The sequence below is a fragment of the Camelina sativa genome, chromosome 2 (genome assembly GCF_030686135.1).
Source record: "Camelina sativa cultivar CO46 ecotype springtype chromosome 2, ASM3068613v1".
Classification (NCBI taxonomy): Eukaryota; Viridiplantae; Streptophyta; class Magnoliopsida; order Brassicales; family Brassicaceae; genus Camelina; species Camelina sativa.
The window spans coordinates 18,760,126-18,768,119 of NC_141881.1; the positions used below are offsets into that span (position 1 = coordinate 18,760,126).

At 40.4% G+C, this 7,994-nt stretch overlaps 1 pseudogene; it reads left to right on the top strand.

Moving 5' to 3' along the window:
• The first annotated feature begins 494 nt into the window (after positions 1 to 494).
• On the top strand, positions 495 to 3,272 carry LOC104752330 (UDP-glycosyltransferase 79B8 pseudogene; annotated as a pseudogene).
• The last annotated feature ends 4,722 nt before the right edge of the window (positions 3,273 to 7,994 follow it).

Sequence of the window (7,994 nt, forward strand, 5' to 3'; positions counted from 1 at the left end):
AGCTCCACATATTCGACCATTGACATATTTCTTGTAAATTTCCCCAGTTCATAACCTGGAGAACCCTGCATTGTTGAAGTCTGCTAAGAAGATATAATGCAGACTATATATCTGGATAAATATATTATAAAGGTCCTCTCACTGTCTCACCACACACTATATATCTGGATAAATATATACGATTAATTTATATATTTGAAAAATGTAGAGTAAAACTGAAAAAAAAAAATTGATGATTTAGAGGGTTTTTGTTTGAACAAAATAAAAGAAGAGGCTTTTTGTTTGCAGAAAATCCAATTAATTTTGCCTCCAATTGTGATTGATCTTTATAATGCTCTTCTTTGCTATCTTCTCTTGTGACTTGTGTTTGTAGTGTTCTTCTTAATTGGCCTTTTTTCCTCTTTAGAGTCGTGTGCTTCTGTAGTCCACTAACTTCTAACTAAATATCCCAATTCATTAAGCCAGTCTCTTTAGCGAAGAAGCAGATACTTCTAACAAATTGTTTTGTGTTTTAACAATTTGGGAAAGGAAATGGAGCCAAAGTTCCATGCTTTTATGTTCCCGTGGTTTGCTTTTGCTCATACGATTCCCTTTCTACATCTTGCAAACAAACTAGCTGAGAAAGGTCACCGGGTTACATTCTTGCTGCCTAAGAAAGCTCAAAAACAGTTGGAACATCACAACCTATTCCCAGACAGTATTGTCTTTTACCCACTCACAGTCCCCCATGTCAATGGCCTCCCTGCTGGTGCCGAGACAATCTCGGATATCGCAATCTCTAAGGACAACTTCTTGTACGAAGCCTTGGATCTCACTCGCGATCAGGTTGAAGCTGCGTTCCGTGTTTTGAGACCGGATTTGATCTTCTTCGATTTTGGTCACTGGATTCCAGAATTGGCTAAAGAGCATAAGATCAAGAGTGTGAGTTACATGATAGCCTCTGCTACAGCTGTAGCTCATTGAAATGCCCCTGGTGGTTTATTAGCCACCGGGCTATCCTTCGTCGAAAGTGTTCTTTCGTGGAAACAATATTCATACATATTGACCTTCTTCGAGAGAGTTTGTCATCAGCTCACTACTGGTTTTAAGAGCTGTGATGTCATTGCACTGAGGACATGCAAAGAAATCGAAGGCAAATTCTGCGACTATATATCGAATCAATACCAAAGGAAGGTCCTCTTGACTGGTCCAATCCTCCCTCAGCCAGACACAAGTAAACACGTAGATGAACACTGGAGCCAATTTCTGAGCGGGTTCCCACCGGGATCAGTAGTGTTTTGTGCACTTGGCAACCAAACTGTTCTTTAGAAGGACCAATTCCAAGAACTCTGATTTGTGAACCATTGCAGTCCTGGAACGATATGGGAGTGTCAGATGACTGATTGCCAAATGGCTTTAATTCCTTATATAGGTGATCAAGTTCTCTTCACAAGGTTGTTGACCGAGGAATTTGAGGTCTCTGTAGAAGTGTCGAGGGAAAAAACAGGATGGTTTTCGAAAGATAGCTTAAGAGATGCGATCAAGTCTGTGATGGATAAAGAGAGCGACGTCGGGAAGCTAGTGAGGATAAAGAGAGCACCATCCTCATCAGGTCTCAGAATGATTGTGTTAACCATCTTCAAAGATTTGGCGCCTTTTCGGTTCTCACGCTCATATTTTCCCAACTCTTGGTTTGAAAGCTTCAAAGTTGGACCAGTCTTATTGTTTCTAATGTTAGGGTTAGGAGGCATGCACTTGAAACACACAAGAGAAAGGAAACAAAAGCGTGTTAGTTAAAAAATAAAAAATAAAAATTTAGACGAAATCAAAATCTCAAATCTAATGGTAGATCAAAGAGTGCTACTCTCTCAAATTAAGAGATCATTGTAATACTTAGGGGTCGAATTTCACAAGGACTCAAAACTACACAATAAATTATAGAGTTTTATAATTAAGCTAAACAGATTAATTTGAATTAAAATAACAATGCAAAATATTAAATAAAAACTTGTGAAAGTTCAAATGATTAAAAAGCTAGGCCTATGTAATTTCTCAGGAAATTAAAAAATACTAAATTAATAATTAAATAGAATTCAAGCAATTAAGATCAGATCTAGAACTCTAAACTCTTTTGTAAAATATATCAGTTCTCACTGCAAATATTATCTAAATTTAAAACCAGAAAATCCAAATCTCTTTGTAAAATTCGAGGTTAAAAATCAGCTTTAAAAACAAGTTTAGATTGTTCACAAAATTACTAAATCAAATCTCTTTGCAAGAAGTAATTTTGCTCATCAAAAGGTTTTATCAGAAAAATCAATTATATTCTCATATCAAATTATTTTCCTAGGTTATTAATTCTAGGTGATCAATCAAGAATTAATATGAAGAACAACCTATGATGAAGATCTAGAAAGATAATGAATCCTAAATAAACAGATCTAATAATTCATAAAAACCCTGTGAAAAACCCTGATTCTAACAAGAAAACTACTCAGACATGTTCAATGAAGAACAAAACATAATTCTGAGAAATAGATATTAAAAGAGTAAAGTAGGAGTTTAGAAATTCTTCTCTCTACAAGGAGTTCAGATCTCTCTCCCAAAAGCTCTCAAAAATCTCTCGAGGTTGCAGAAAATAAAACTTGCTAGAATAAAATTTAAGGGTTTCTAAAACCTAAAAACACTATATATATGTCCTAAAACACGTCTAGAGACTAACGATTCAAATATGGAAAACTTCGGCAACTTTTGTAAATCTTCCAAAACTTGGGTCTTGAGTTGGCAAACAGGGTGTCGATCGACACCAAGGGTGGTGTCGATCGACACCATCACTCTTGATTGGAACCAAGTTGATTTCTTCGGTTCAATGATCCAATTTGCTTCATTTTGCTCCATCCGTGCCAAAATCCTAGAAACCCTGAAAAGACTCTGAAAAAACTAAAAACACATCAAAAGGCTCTAAAAGCACACTTATATCATGGTTAAAAACCACAAAAACATGATATATCAACACCCCTCAACAGAATGGTGTTGTTGAGAGGCGCAACAAGACACTTTTGGAAATGGCAAGAAGCATCATGAAGCATATGCAGGTTCCAAAATTTCTTTAGGGAGAAGCCATTAGACATTGTACCTATCTCTTAAACAGGATTGCAACAAGATCTCTTGAAGACAAGACTCCATATGAAGCTCTGAGAAACAAGAGACCAAAAATTGAGCATCTACGTATTTTTGGCTGTACTGGTTATGCTAAGATTGACAAATCTCATTTGAAAAAACTAGAAGATTGATCACGACTTATGGTTCATTTAGGAACAGAGCTTGGATCAAAGGCATATAGACTGTTGGAACCACAAACACGGAGAATAATAGTGAGTCGTGATGTTGTGTTTGACGAAACTAAGGGCTGGAATTGGAGTGGTAACAATCAAGAGCAAGAACAGGCTGGGAGTTTCAGTGTTATTTTTGGTGATTTTGGTAACCATGGCATTCAAGAGGAAGCTGAGAATGAAGGTTCTCTTTCAGATCAGATTGCTGTTTCAGATCATGAGACTTTAAATTTGGTCCATGATCGTGCTATCAATGAAGAAGATACTGATGACAACTCAGAAATGGACTTGATAATGTCGAGAATAAAGAAATCCAAGAAGTGTAGTCTCTGCCACAACCTACTCTAAGACGGACAACAAGACAGATTGGGAAGCCAAAATATCTCTAAGACTATGCACTACTCGCTGATGAAGAAGGAGAACTGTTACTTTTGGACTTGAATGATGAACCTAGAAACTATCTTGAAGCAAAGGGAATAAAAGAATGGACGCTTGCTTGTGAGGATGAGATTCATTTGATCAAGAAAAATCAAGTTTGGGATCTCGTAGACTTACCCCATGGAGTCAAACCTATTGGTTTAAAGTTGGTGTTTAAACTCAAGAAGAATTCGGATGGAAGCATTAGTAAACATAAGGCTCTTTTGGTTGCAAAAGGATATGTACAACAATATGGAGTTGATTTTGAAGAAGTCTTTGCTCCAGTAGCAAGAATAGAGACAATACGACTTCTTGTTAACCTTGCATCCTCTAATGGTTGGGAGATACATCACCTTGATGTTAAAACAGTATTTTTTACATGGAGAGCGAAAAGAAACTGTTTACGTCACGCAGCCTGAAGGTTTGAAGTAAAGGGGAGAGAAGATAGAATTTATAAGCTCAACAAAGCCTTATATGGATTGAGGCAAGCCCCAAGAGGTTGACATCTTCGAACATGTTCCTGGAAATGAACAAAAGGCTGACATCTTAACTAAAGCTCTAGGAATAATCAAGTTCAAGGAGATTAGGGAGCTAATTGGAGTTGAAGACTTGGATAAAATTGACTTCAAGCTTAAAGGGGAGATTGTTGACTTAAGCTTGAAGGAAGCTTGAGTCTTTAGGAATCCTAATCCTACCGAGTTATGGTTTGTAAAGGATTAGGATAACAACAAGTTATATTTAGGAGTTATCTAAATATACCAAGTTATAATAGGAATAGGATTTGGGTTTTAAGTTCTCTATATAAGGAGGTGCAGAGTATGTTGCACAACTTAAGAGATTGAGAGAATGTAACATCCGCGAACTGAGATCCCGGTTTAGTGGTTGCATCGGTCGATGCACTATGTGCATCGGTCAATGCAAAGCCGGTTTAGTGCGGACAAGTTTAAGTTAAACGCTGCGTTTTGGGTTAGAGAAAACCCTTAACTCGAGTTTTTGTCTGATTAGTCGTGTTTAGCCGCTTTTGAGAGAAAGAAAAGAGAGAAAAAGTGTTCTAAGTGTTCTTGAGGAGTTAGGAGATTGGAAGCTGTTCCTGTAGAGATCTGTATCTGGGATCGTTGTAGGAGCTTCCTGGAAGTGTTTTCTTGCTTGTTTGAGGTTCAGAATCGTCTTGGCAAAGGTAAGTGCATGACCATGGCTTATCTAAGCTGGAGATTTCTCTGATCTGCTTGTTTATGTGTTGTTTGGCTTGTTAGAATGTTATTTGGGACGTTAGGAAGCTTTCTTGTGGCTTGGGATCGAGTTTTGTGGTTGTAGGAATGAAGATCTGGCAAGAAGCTTCGGGGAAAAACGATGCTCGGCATGTGCATTGGTCGATGAAAGTACAAGGACAGCGCGTAAAACCTAGGGTTTTCGTGCTATGTCGAGCATGCGTCGGTCGATGCAGTGTGCGTGTCGGTCGATGCAAGTGTAACTTTCATCGGTCGATGCAAGCTTGTGTCGATCGATGCAACCCCAACTGGTGCTAGTCGATGCATGCTTGGTATCGGTCGATGCAGAGTCCTGGTTTGTTATTGTTGATTGCTGATTGTTGGTTGATGGTTAGAGATGTCTCTATTGCTTGTGTGTATAGCCCAATAGATGGAAGGATTGGCTTACTGAGTGTTTATAAATTACTCATGCATTGCAATTTGTGTTTGTGGTGCAGGTAAAGGTAAAGTGTGATCGTGGAATCAAGGCAATGAAGAGGAGGATGTTCTAGTGGCTCGCTTGGTTGTCTGGCTTCTGTTAGGTTGCTAGAGTTGAGTCCTATAATATTGATAAGGATTGCTAGTTCACTGGTTTATGTTGATTGGATCATTAGTTTATGATTGGAATTATTATTGGTTATTGGGTTATTGGATATTTATTGGTATTGTTATTTCCGCTGGTTGGTGTGATTGTAGTTAGGTGGCTAGTGGGTATGGGGCCACTAGCTGTAGAGTATTTACTTATTTATTATTATTATTTACTTATTTGTTATTATTATTATTATTATTATTATTATTATTATTATTAAAAAAAACGGGTCGGGTCGTTTCAGTTTGGTATGAGAGCCCTTACAGTTCTAGGTTCGGGTTCACTAGGCTTTGTGCTGTAGATGTTTGGGATTTGCATGCTTTGATTGATTTTGTGAGTTAGTCAATTGTGTGTGGCATGAAGTCCTATAATATCCTCTTCGAGCCTACTGTGTGATTCCATGGTGAGTTTATGTTTATGTGTATGTTTCAATTGTTTGCTTAGTCTTCTGTTCATGGTAGTGCAGATGGCTAGAGATGATGTTGTTGCTGGTCGTGGACACGGTCGTGGTCATGGATGCGGTCGTGGTCATGGTAGGGGCAGAGGCCCAGCAGTTATTGATACCGTGGACTAGAGTGTGACAGTTGAGGGTGTTGGAGAGTTGCAGGGTGTCCATGAGGATTCCATGAGTGTGGCCGGAGGGGGCGGTCTTAGTGCTCGAGAGGCCGGTGATGCTAGGGCTCCGGGTGTGGGAGTTCCAGCGGGTGGAGTCTTTGGAGTTGATTTTGCGGCTTTGCTAGCACAGGTGTTGGAGCGGTTACCAGCAGTGGTACCGGCTCAGGCTCAGGTAGTGCCACCTGTGGTGGCGGAGGAGCGGCAGCCAGTGGCTGCGGATGTTAGAGGGTATAGTCGTTTTGGTTTCTTTCTTGCATTATGTATTTTTGTTTGGAGTTGTAAACGATTATTGCATTTGAGGTTCTAATAAAAGTTGGAGTTCTTTGGTTTTGGTAATTGTGAAACAAGTGGAAAGGAAATAACTTGGGAATGCTATAAATGGAAAGTTTCCATAAATAGAAGGTTGCTATAAATGGAAAGTTTTCATAAATAGAAGGTTGTTATAAATGGAAGGTTTCCATAAATAGAAGGTTGCTATAAATCAGAAGTTTTCTGAATAGTTAAAGTTTGCCTATTAATGGAAGGGTTGAGGTAGATCTAGTCGAGAGATACTCGATGACATCAGACTTGTTTGCTCAAGATTGTGTGGGCCCAACTCATGTAATACCGATAGCTCGATGGACTTTGTGGCCAGAGAGTGGGAGTGGTATGTTTGCTTCGGATGATGATCCGAGAGCGCACTTTAGGGTGACGAACCAAGAGCGGGATATTTGAGACTCCCTGAATACCGTAGCTGTGAGTCGCGGCTCGGTAGTGAGCCGGTATGTCTCGAGGGTTGCGACCCAAGAGCGGGGGGAGTGGGCGTGTGAGACTCCCTGGATAACGTAGTTGTAGGCTATGGCCTGGCAGTTAGCCGGTATGTCTCGAGGGTTGCGACCCGAGAGCGGGGGGAGTGGGTGTGAGTGACTTCCTGAATGCCGTAGCTTAAAGCGGTGGGCCTGATAGCGAACCGGCATGATTCATTGGTTGCGACCACGGACGGGGGAAGCACTGAGTTGTGAGCAAATAGTGTCTTTGATGTAAGTATATTGGCTAGAGGCAGACCTCATGGATCAGTCGGAGGTGTGCGGGCTGTTGCGACAGTTGCACGGGAAACCTTGGCTGACGGTGTTCAGTCCGGTCGGAGGACGTGCGGGCCGTGTTGACGGTGGCACGGAGGTCCTTGACGGATGGACGGTGCTGCGGGATTCGAGGAAGAATCCTTATTGGTGGGGGAGAATTGTAACATGTGCAAACCGGTTACTGTATTTTTAGAGTGGGTGTCGACCGACACCAGGGGTGTGTCGATCGACACCACTATTTCTGGGTTCGTCGGGTTTGTTTTAATTCGCGATTTTGGTTTTGTTGGTTTGGTTTAGTTATCTAAACCGAGTATATAAGTGGAGAAGCAACAAATTAAGGGTTTTAGGGTGTCTTGTCGCCGTTTGCAGAGATAGAGAGAGAGAGGAGAGAGCCTATTGTGATGTGAAGGAAATTAAAGGAGAAAGAGCAGAATCGTTAGGGTTTGGGAGGAAACAGTTTCGGTATATCAAATCGTTCTCAAAGGTAATGAAATTTTGTAGGTTTATTCCCAAGTCTTTCATCGTCATTCGCCTTTTTACAGAAGTAGTTTTGGATTTAAACTCGATGAGTTATTGGCAGTTTTGTGAGTCACGTTTTCTCAGACGCGAGTTGGAACCATCGAGGATTGTAACTGAGATCGTGGTCTCGTCTGGTTCCTGATCGTGCTGATATTTTGTGGGCAGCTTCGTGACGTCTAGGGATAGCGTTTCACCGGAGCGATTTGTTAGTTAACGGTTGGTTTTTATTTTAGGG